The 10,520-nt window shown below is 44.4% G+C and overlaps 1 protein-coding gene across 1 annotated transcript in view; it reads right to left on the reverse strand.

Annotated features, from left to right (window-relative positions):
- LOC124797955 (rho-associated protein kinase 2) overlaps window positions 1-10,520 on the reverse strand; it is a 208,618-nt gene that overhangs the window by 99,336 nt on the left and 98,762 nt on the right. The window lies entirely within an intron of this gene.

Here is a 10,520-nt window from a genome sequence, read left to right on the forward strand (position 1 = left end):
GTCACTGGCACAACAGTTTCACCTAATAGCAGCAGCAAAGAGATTCCACTGTTTCTGATGATGAAACTATCTTTTAATAGCAATTTCTCTGAGTAAAAAGCTGTCTTTCAGACTTGCAGCTTAAGTGTAGCAATAATTCAAAATAAGGACATTTAAACCAATGACTGGATTTGTTCTTGGCAATCTTTGATACTGCTGACATCTTCCCAACCCTTCAGCCCTTCCCTAAGGATGTCACAGGCTAGTAACCTCTTTGAATGTAGTCTCATCCCTTTGGAGTGCAGTGTGATTGCAATTTTTGAGATCCTAAGCAGCAAAGGGTGCTCATGCTTTTTCAATGCTCCCGTTTCACAGCCCTCCTGCGGCGTGATGACAGAGGGGTAGGACATTGACACATGCATGAATAAAACAGCAAAGGGTACTCTAAGACATCCCCTCCCAGTTCAGTAAAACCCTTGGTGGCACCAGTCCACACATATCAAGAATTTTAAGTGTGTGCCTTTACAGAGAAAACTTCTGAAGTAGTCGCAGGCACGCAATTGGCATCGGAGGTGTGTAAAATGGTTGACTACCTTCAGGGGCCTAGGGCTACTTCTCCAGTTTTCTCTGTACAGGTACATTTTTAAATTCTCAATGAATGTGCATGGGTGCCATGGTGAGTTTTGCTGAACTGGGGAGTCTTAGAATGACCCTTTGCCATTTTACTAAGCAGGTGCCAATGTCGCACCTCTTCGTGACCCTGTCAAATGAGAGCTTGAAACTGGAGCATTACAAAGCATAAGCACCCTTTGCTGCTTCAGGTCACTTTCAAATTTTGTCAAATGATTTTTGAATAGTCCCTTGTGGTTCCACTCCATACAGCAGACCAAAAGGGGTGATTTCATTGACCACCTTATGCCACTCCCTGAGGCCTTTCGTGTCTAATCTGAGTAGTGCTGTGTCTGAAATGTTTTTCTCGGCCATTCTTGAAAAAACTGTGAGATTTCAACGCTGGGAGTCCGTCCTCCAGCATAGAAGCATCAAAAGAGGGGTGAAATGTTGGTAAGAGCAGCTGTGGTGACCTTCCCATTGAGTGACACATTCACGGTGGCACTGAGCAGAATTGTGGTGAAATTTGGTGCCCGTGTCACATCCTTAACCCACTTGCCACATCACGTGAAACTCCACCCTCTCGCCTTTCCTTCATGTGTCAACATCTTGCTGTTTGAAGCATTTCAAACACGAGGGTGACATTGCAGAACAATCAAGCTGTTGCAGCCACCTTTGAGCCAAATTTCAAACTTCTGCAATACAATGAGATACAACTACAGGATTCTGAAAAGTGATCCTTTAACTCTGTTGTGCGGTGTATAATTGAGCTAATTGGAAAGTTTGGATGATGGGAAACTATTCACTGTTAACAAAAATTGTGAAAAGTGAGTAAAAAAAAAAAAATTCCCTTCCATCTGATAACAGCACTGCTCACAGACAACTGCCAACATGTCAAAATAAATACTCCAGGTAAAAAATTAGTCACCTCCCCCAGCACATATCACAATACTGTGTAACACTGCATATATCCTTAACAACAGTCTCAGCTTGGTGAGGAATAAGAGTCCACAAGCTTTTTCAGATACGATGTATCCAGCTGAAAGCACTCATTGATGATTTGATCCCAAAGAACTACCAAATCATAGGGATGTTGACTGCTATGTTTCACCCACTGTTAAAAACAGTCCCAGGCATTTTTTTCTAGATTAAGAATGAATGATCTAGCAGGCCAATGGAGGTGTGTCAGCGTTCATCAAATCAAGAATATATGTGGGCAATCCTGCAAAATAGCTGTCATCATCTCAGGAAATGGGAGTGTAGACAGTATCATGAACATGGAGAAGAACAAGCAATACTTGGACACCAGGAATGTTGAAATAAACACCCTTATTAATGTTCACAGTAACCTGAATAAGTGGCTATGAAAAACACTCCAAAAACCTCACAGAACCATGTACAGCTGTCAGTCTCTGTTGGAAAAGGAGACTATCAAGTCATGTATTTAGCTTTTTGTTGTTGTTTTCAGGGTTGAATTCTCACATTAATGGTGTTAGGATGGACAGGGTGTGTGTACGCTGAGTGCGGATGCAGGAGGAGCTGGCTATAGGACACGAGCAGCTGAGGAAATGTGTGTCACTTGGGACCCACAGGTGTTACTTGTTTTGGTCACAGGCTCTGTTTTCTAGGTACCTTCCAGCACACCCAACAAAGGTTTCCTACACTCACTGCAGGGTGAGTGGCAAGTTGTTACACAGCCGCGTCACTTGAGGCGCTAGGTCAATGTGGAGGCTCGCCATCCATTCACACTGTAAAAGGACAGAGGGCTGCTCCTTCAGTAGGTCCGAGGAAGCACACTGGGGGAGAATTTACTTGGTATTGAAAACTTCAATGTTAGGCACATTAAGGAGCCCCTTAGGGAAATAGCATCCAGGGCTGGTAAGAATTCCAATGTGCACAAGCTGTGTGTGCAAAGGGCCTCAACCAAGATGTGGGTGACGATGATGATGATGATGATTTGGATTGAGGGGGTGCTCAACATCATGGTCATCAGTGCCCTGACAAAAAGTCAGCATGCAAATCTCATGGGTGGGGCAAAGGCTGTTCCCACATGTGGAGCGGTTTATGATGTATTAAAATCTACCGCCCCTCCCCATCAATTTAGGAATGAGGCCCGACAGTTCACAAAATTTCACCACCCTTGTAACACCGGAATCGGTATCTGCGAGAATGGTTGGCAGAAGTGCAGCGAGAATGAGGGCTGCCCTAATATCAGTATAGAGGGTACACAATGCCATAATATACTGAACTGAAAGTGGCACGCCGCAAACTTCACAGAGTGGTGGATTCTTCTCCCACAGGAGGAGGAAGCCATGTGTTAAAGGGATATGCCCCATGCACAGTCTGATAAACAGAACCTCCTTCCAACGACAAAGCTGATATGAGGTCTGCCAAGCCTTTGTGGTCGATTTGAGCGACCACAGTTTGTTGTCTGTCACCAGCAACCAATCAGTCTCCCACTGACGCTTGATGTCTGTCAGAAAATGAGACGATGGTGTGAAACAGGGCGGAGACATTGATGGACATCCCAACGTGCTTCCTTGGTGGCTTTGTCAGCCATGTTGTTGCCCTGTATCCAAATTGGCCGAGTACCCAGCAAAAGATCACCTCCTTGCTACGGTGTTGGAGCCAGTGTAAGGAGTCATGGATCAGCTGAATCAGTGGGTCTAGTGGATACATTTGGTGAAGTGCTTGCAATGACTAAGAGAGTCGGAACAGACAAGAAACCTTGTACGGTGATGTCTGTGAACACTCTCCAGTGCCATCCGAATGCCATATAATTCCACATTATAATATGTAAATTGTTCCGGAAGATGCACTTTAAAAACACTATCAGGGAAAATAGCAGAACAACCAAGAGAGACCTCTTGCTGGGATCGATCTGTGTAAACAACAGTACATACTTAAAATGGACGAAAACAAAGTCCTAAAAACAAAATATGGAGTGAAAGTTTTCTTGTATTTTGTCAAGCTTAAAATCACTTTGGGCCTCCGAAGAAAGGCGGCAATGAGTTACATCCCTGGCTGTGTATTTTGATGCCTAAGAGATCCAGATCCTTAAGACAATCTGTAGCACATATACCAAATGGTTTGGTCGCAAGGGGCTGATTCCTGAACAGCCATTCAAAGGTGGGTTGGACCACAGAACTAAATGTCAATGACTGAGGTGTCACTGAGATTTTCAGCACCTGTCAAGCCAAAAGGATACATCATCGAATCCAGAGTGGTGGTTCACCAGCCTCTGCACACAGACTCTGAACTGGGCTTGTCCAAATTGCTCAGTCAATATCCGAATGCTCTCATGATGGACAGCATCTAACATCTTGAGGTAGGAAGGACGGGTCAATCCATAGACCATGCTGCTGTAATCTAAGCCTGATTGAACAAATGCCCTATAAAACTGCAGGAGGCAAGACCTTTCAGCTCCCCATGTTTTTCTGCTAAGGCATTTCAAAATATTCTATGACTGGAAGCCCTTTGTTCGTAGGTCTTTCAGATGTGGGAGCCAAGTTAATTTCAAGTCAAATAATAAACCCAAAAAGTGCAGTGTCTTGAAAATGTAAAATAATGTCCCCATTATGAGCACTGGTTGGTTAAAACTCCGACGAGCATGTTTAAAATAGACACACGTAGTTTCTCGGGTGAGAACTGAAAACCAGTTGTCTTGGTCCAGGTTTCCAGCATTCGAATGGCCAGCTGCAGCTGCCTTGTGGTCGTTGTAAGATCAGAGGAACAGTAGAAGATTGCAGAGTCATCCACAAACAAAGAGAATTTGACAGGGCTCCTGACTGCAGAAGAAACACCACTGATAGCAATGGCAAACAATGTGACACTTAGGACACTGCCCAGGAGGACTCCATTCTCCTGAACATAGCAGACATGGCATCACCCAAGTGTTTTCGAGAACGCTGGTCCTCAAGAGAGGATTGGATAAGAAGCGACAGGCATCCACATAGTCCCCAATCACGAAGTTGGCGGAGGATGGTGTACCTCCAAGTAGTGTTTTTTAACACAAACCAAATGGTTTTGGCATAAGAAGGACTCCTCTATTGCCACCTCCAGCAGGATTAAGTTGTCAAGGGTGGAACGGCAGTGCCTGAAAACGCACCGGGAGTAAATCAGGTGACCTTGAAATTCGAGCAACCAGATGAGGCAGTGGTTGACCCTGCGTTTAAGAGTTTTAGCCATACAACTGGTAATGGCGACACTCTGGAAACTGTTAGAGGCACTACGGTCCTTGCCTGATTTCCATAATGGATTTAAATTACCTCCTTCTAAGTCATGGGGTGCTGTCCAACAAACCAGATCTGATTGAAACAAGAGAGGAGCTGTCCTTTCGCTTCAGGCCACAGATGACGAAGCATGGCATAATGGATCTCATCATCAGGTCTTGGAGCACTGTCCCTGGCCGCAGACAAAGCTGATTCCAGTTCCCACATGGAGAATGGAAGGTTGTAGACTTCCTCATTATGCGAGAAGAAATTGAGTTCCCTCATGTCTGCAGTCCTACGGAACACCTGAAAAGCAGGAGCGTGTCTGGATGATGTAGTAACAGTAAAGAAGCGTTCAGCAAAAACCTGAGCCACGTCTTCTGGTGTGTCCACCAAGACCCCATCACTTGACAAGGCCGTAAGGGAACGGAGGATGTGTGCTACCCTTTGCCTGAAATCTGTCTTATTGATTCCCAAACTAGTACACTGGAAGTGGACCAATTAATGGATGTCATGAATTCCTTCCAGGAAGCCCTCACCTTGCATGTGCTCTCGCAGATCTGAAGGCATGAAGATTGTCTGTATTGGACAGTGTTTGAAGTTCCGAAGAGCTGTTCATCTGGCTGTGATTGCCAATCGACAGTCATCATTCCACCAAGGTACTACCATTGTCTGAGATGGTTACTAGACCTAGCAATGGACTTTGCGGGAGCTCATTGCATATCAAAAGTGATATGGGCCACTGTCTCCTGTGCACAATCCTTTTGTTCAAAATTAGCTTGTCAACTGTACTGTAACCAATTTGCCCTTTGTATCATCCGTCTGTGTGGTCTCCTGTCAACCACCATCCTAGCCGGCAGATGGAACCACACTGGGAAGTAGTCACTAGAATGTAAATTTCGAGCCACTTAGCCACTTCCAACTGAACTGAGTCTGCAAGGCTGGAGAACAAAAACGAAGGTCAATGGCTGAGAAAGACCCTGAAGCTGCGGAGAGGTGTGTCATCTGACCCGCATTCAGAAGGCAGATATTCTCTGAATGAACAAGTCACTCATTCATCCGATTCCTGGAGCAAGTGGTGGCCGAGCCCCACAGCACATTGTGTGCATTGAAGACCCCCACAAGGAGGAATGGACACGGAAGTGTCCAGAAGAGTTCTGCCAGTGCGTCTGCATCCAAAGCGTCATTAGGGGGAAGGTACATAGAACACACTGTGATATTAAAGGATGCGACACCTTTCATAGCAATTGCTTGGATGGCCATGATAAGAGGGACAGGAGAGGAGTGATATCTGTCATCAATGAACCAGCCACTCAGCCTTTAGCCCTCTCTCCAGTAGTATTGTCCTTCCCGTATGTATGGTAGCCCTGTAATACAGATGTGTTGGTGACTTGAAGATGCGTTTCATGTAAGCAGATGCAGAATGGTTTCTCCTGGACCAGCAGCTGCAATTCTTCCAGCGTGAGTGATATCTATTCAAATTCCACTGCAACACAGTGCAAGTCCCTGTGGAAGCCATTTGTTATCGATGGTTGTTCTTTTCTTTCTCCCTAGGAGGCGGTGATTTACTGGGGAGGTCAGGGGGAACATTAGCTGGTTTCTTGCTCTCCGGTTCCTCCGACTGGAAGTCCGTATCCTCAAACAGCACAGTCCCCATCACAAAGGGGGAGAGCTCGCTGATCCAAGGTTTGACTACCACTTTCTTGGACTTAGAAATGTTTATCAAAGGACATTTTTCTTAACTGACGGGAGGAGGCAGTTGCCTGGGTTGTGGGGATGCCTTAGTTGGCTTCTGATGTTGGGTAGTGGTATGTGGCTTAGGTGGTAAGTCTGTTGCTGATGGCTTCAAACGACATCAGTTTGAAGTGGAGCATTTCATGGAGAATTTCCCCCACAGGTACATCGACAAGTGCATGTAATCGAACTTGAATCTGTGGTCTGAGTTTGTGTGGAAGCATCACACTCAGCGAATGGCGTCTTAAGGGCTGACGCAAAAGCAGTAGCAAAAACCGGTGGTTGCAAAGTTTTGAAAGCTTTTTTTAGCTTCACCACAGGATACGCGTCTCTTTACTTTCAACTCCTAAATTTTCCTTTCCTCATTGTAAACCTCACACTTTCTGCTCCATGCTGGGTGATCACCATAACAGTTTACACATTTCGGAGGAAGTGTACAAGAATTGCCTGATTCGTGGGCTGAGACTCCACAATTGCCACACGTAGCCTTCCCATTATATCCCATAGTGGTATGCCCAAATCTTTGACATTTATAGCATCGCATTGGGTTAGGAACAAACGAGTGAACCTTAAGATGGATATAGCCTGCCAGGATATGTTCAGGTAATTCTGGAGTACTAAACATTTATTCTAATGTGGCCCATTTTTCGAATTTGCGACTGACTCTCCTCATACAGTTCTGCACTTCCGTGACACCCATTCTCCACGTAACTCCGTGGGGTTCACCTCCATTATATCAGAGCAGGTAACCACACCCTTACTCAAGTTAAGGGTATAATGCAATTCAGCCTCGACAGGGTAGTCAACTAAGGTCTTACATCCCAGGAGCTTAGATATTTGGTTTGAATTAGCAGTTCTAAGTAGAAGTGTTCCATTACAAAACCATTTGACACATTTTAGAGACCCAGCGATACCTTCCAATGCCTTGTGAATATAGAAAGGGGAGATCATCTCAAAGGTTCCCCCTGTTCGCTTGATTACAATGAAAATGTTATAACACACTAATGCCCTTACTATGATTCTGAGACTTCTTTTTGGGAGGACTAACCAACCAAGCTCTCTTTGAGGATGGGGTGTAAGTACTACCTGACAGTACACCCGTCCCACCAGGAGTAGTAGTTTGAAGAGATTGTTCCACAGGGATTCCACAAAATGCTAGGGAAACAACTGTCAATCCAAACAGAAGCCTGCATGCCTAAACGAGCCTTATAAAACTGGGGGTTGGCAGGGGCCCCAGGGGTTGCCCACTAGAGACTTGTTTTTACCTCAAGAGCCATTCACCTCAACAGCACGTCACACACCTTGAGGTTGAGGTTTTTTTTTATAGAGGTGTGTACCTTCCCCGCAGTCCAGGCAGTGAAGCCAAGACCCCCATTCTCTGAAACACACAACATTCCACGACTGCGCTGCAAGATGGTCACTGAAGCATGGCCAGCGATTACGGTGACAGTGGGCTGGTGGCGCTTACCAGTCCCCAGAACAGGAACCCCGGGTTTGCCAAGCCCATACTCAGCAAACGAATGCTGAGCCCCTGAGGGGTCCAAGATGTGGAGGAGGCCCTGTCTGTGGCTATCGAGAGTGCAGGGTGCTGTAGTCTACAAGTTGTTGCTCATGTCGGCACCAATGACACTTGTTGCTTGGGTTCTGAGGAAATCTTCAGTTCCTATAGGTGGCTGGCAGAAATGGTGAAGGACGATGGCCTCACTCACAGGATGCAAGCAGAGCTCACAATTTGCAGCATTGTAGCCAGAGTTCATCGGGGCTCTTTACTCTGAGTGGAGAGTCTCAAACTGATGTGTCAAGGTCAGGGCTGCAAATTTCTGGGCCTACGTTGCGCAGTGCAAAGTCGCAGGAGTCCCCTTGAGTCTGCACTACACAAAGGAAGCAGCTACTAAGGAACCAGAGTACTTGTGGACTGAGCATAGAGCTTTCTCATTAGGTGGTAGTCTGAGGTCCTCTAATGAATGTCCATCAGTCGATACACAGAGAGCTAAATCAGATCATGTACAAAGTGGACACACTCCAAAGTTCACAATTTTAACAATAAACTGTCAGAGTATTCCTTATTAAGTTTCTGAACTCACTGACCTCCAGGAAAGTAGTTGTTCTCAAATTACTCTCAGAACCGAGAGCTGGCTGAAACCAGATGTAGAAATCATAAATAATCATCAGCACAACAAACTGCTTTGAACAACTAGACAACCCACATGCAATGGAAATATTTTAGACCTCGTAGCTACAAACAGGCCTGACCATATCGACAGTGTCAGTATGAAGATAGGGATCAGTGGTCATGGTGTCGTCATAGCAACAGTGATTACTAAAGTTAACAAATCTGCCAAGAAGGTTAGAAAAGTATTTGTGCAAGAAAAAGAAGATAACCAGTTGTTAGTATCCCACTTACACAATGAATGGAGACAATTTAGCTCCAATATGATGGACACAGAGGAATTATGGGCAAAGTTGAAAAAGATTGTAAATCTTGCTCTGGAGATGTATGAGGCACCCAAGTGGATTACAGATAGAAACAACCCTGCTTGGTTTAACAATAAAACTAGAATAATGCTGAGGAAACAAACTGTTGACTCTCAGTTCAAAAAAGAACGTAAAAATGTTGACCGGCAAAAGTTAGCAGAAATTTGTGCATGCATAAGACCAATTCACAAAGCATGCAACCTCCACCATCATACCTTTGTGTCAGATCTTGTTGAGACCCTGAGAAAATTCTGGTCATACGTAAAATCACTAAATGGTCTGAAAGCTTCTATCCAGTCACTCATCGACCAGTCTGGGATGGCAACAGAAGACACCAAAAAGAAAGATGAAGTTTTAAATTTCATTCACGCATAAGGATTGTACAAACATACCGTTGTTTGATTGAAGTACAGACTCCTGCATGGAGGACACAAAAATAGGCATCCATGGTAGAGAAGCAAACTGAAGGGAATGAAAACAAATAAGTCACCAGGTCCAGATGGTATCCAAATTTGGTTTTATGGAGAGTACTCTGCAACATTGGTACCTCAGTTAGCTTGCATTTATCATGAATCTTCCATCCAGTGCAAAGTCTCAGAAGAATGGACCCACATAACTACAGACCAAGATCCTTAACATCGGTTTGCTGCAGAATTCTTGAACACATCCTGAATTCTAACATAAAAAATTTCAAAATTAAATTCTGATGACTGAATTTTATTCTGAAATATATACTACAACTGTTGAAAATCACAGCTATGAATAAATTTCATTGAGAGAGAAAAGTTTCTTTCCACAAATCAGCACAGATTTAAAAAGCTTCACTCATGTGAAACTCAGCTTGCCCTTATCTCACAATATATCCTACAGGCCATATTCTTAGATTTCTGTGAAGCGTCTGACATGGTGCCCCACTCCACACTGTTGGCATATGTTTTCGCTTCCCAGACACGTGAGGGGCTCACAGACTTTTTAAGTAACAGAACCCAGTAGGTTGTCCTTGACAGTGATTTTTCATCAGAGACAGAGGTATCGTCTGGAGAGGCTCAGCACTCTTATTCTCTACATACATAAATGATCTGAAGGATAGGTTGAGCAGCAATTTACAGCCATTTGCTGAAGATGCTATGGTGTACAGGAAGGTGTCATCGTTGAGTGACTGTGAGAGTATACAAAGTGACTTAGGTAGAATTTCTTGTTGATGTGATGAATGGCAGCTTGCTCTAAAAATAGGAAAATGTAGGTTAACACAGATGAATAAGAAAAACAATCTTGTAACGATTGAATACAGCATTATTAGTGTGCTGCTTGAGAGTATCATTGATTAAATATCTAGGTGTAAAATTGCAAAGCGATATGAAATGGAATGAGCATGGCAGGTTGGTAGTAGGAAAGGCGAATGCTCAACTTTGTTTATTGGGAGAATTTTGGTAAAGTGTAGCTCATCCATAAAGGAGATGTATGGAACACTAGTGTGACTCTTTCTTGAGTACTGTTCGAGTGTTTGGGATC

This window comes from Schistocerca piceifrons, chromosome 5, assembly GCF_021461385.2.
Source record: "Schistocerca piceifrons isolate TAMUIC-IGC-003096 chromosome 5, iqSchPice1.1, whole genome shotgun sequence".
In the NCBI taxonomy this organism is placed as follows: Eukaryota; Metazoa; Arthropoda; class Insecta; order Orthoptera; family Acrididae; genus Schistocerca; species Schistocerca piceifrons.